This window comes from Octodon degus, unplaced genomic scaffold, assembly GCF_000260255.1.
Source record: "Octodon degus isolate 3935 unplaced genomic scaffold, OctDeg1.0 scaffold00397, whole genome shotgun sequence".
Lineage (NCBI taxonomy): Eukaryota > Metazoa > Chordata > Mammalia > Rodentia > Octodontidae > Octodon > Octodon degus.
This window is the reverse complement of record NW_004524973.1, coordinates 37,320-38,583: the sequence shown is the minus strand read 5'-3', so window position 1 is coordinate 38,583 and position 1,264 is coordinate 37,320.

Here is a 1,264-nt window from a genome sequence, read left to right as displayed (position 1 = left end):
TGGTAATTACACCCTTTTCATTTCTTATTGATTGCATTTGAAATTTTTCTTCCCTCTTTTTGATGAGGTTAGCTAGGGGCTTATCAATTTTATTTAATCTTTCAAAGAACCAACTTTTTGCTTTTTTAATACTTTGAATTGTTTTCTTTGTCTGAATTGAATTAATTTCTCCTCTATTCTTTATGATTTCTTCCCATCTTTTGCCTCTGTGTTTGGTTTGCTCTTCTTTTTCTAGTTGAAGGTGTAACATTAGGGTATTTATTTGTTCCTGTTCTGTTTTCCTAATGTGTGTTCACAGCTTTGAATTTTCCTTTGCTAACTGCTTTCATCATATCCCATAAGTTCTGATAAGTTGTGCCTGAATTTTCTTTGAATTGTAGGTATTATTGAATTTCTTTTGTAATTTCATTGTGACCCATTGGTTGCTGAACAGGGTGTCATTCAATTTCCATGTATTTAAGGGGCTTTTTTTGGTTTCTTTTATCTTTTATTTCCAGTTTCATTGCAGTGGTCAGATAATGTGCATGGGATAATTTCTGTTTTCTTATATATACTGAAGCATGACCTATGGAACAGCATGTAGTCTATTTTAGAAAATGACCCATGTACAGCTGAGAAAAATGTGTATTCAGCTGTGTTTGGGTGGAACACTGTATATGTCTTCCAAGTGCATTTGTTACAAGCTCTGATTCAGTTCTGTTATTTGTTTTCTAAGTTTTTGTTTCGGACACTTATCTTTTGGGAATAAGGGGTTTTTAAGGTATCCAGTTAAGACTGTGTTATTGGAAATTAGATTTTTCATGTCCATTAAGATTTGTTTTATATATTTGGGATTGCCCCGTGTTTGGATCATAAATATTTTTTTAAATGAGCTTTTGAGAAGCGCTTTCTTTATTTTTTATTTTTATTTTCTTTTTGGAAGAACTGGGGATTGAACTGAGGCCCTTATGCTTGCCATAGAAGGGCTTTTCCACTGAGCCATCTCCCAGCCCCTGGTTCATAAATATTTCTGAGTGTAACCACTTTTCTTTAATTTTTTCCCTAACCAGTATATAGGGGCCTTCTTTATTTCACCTCATCATTGTTGGTTTGAAGTTGAGACTGTCTGAGAATAGTATTGCTACCCGTGCTTTTTTCTGAGGTGATGGGGCATGTAGTATTGTGTTCCTTCCTTTGACTTTCAGCCTATGGATGTCTTTATGAGTTAAATGTGTTTCTTGTATACAGCATATTGTTGGATTTTGTTTCCTAATCCACTGTGCCA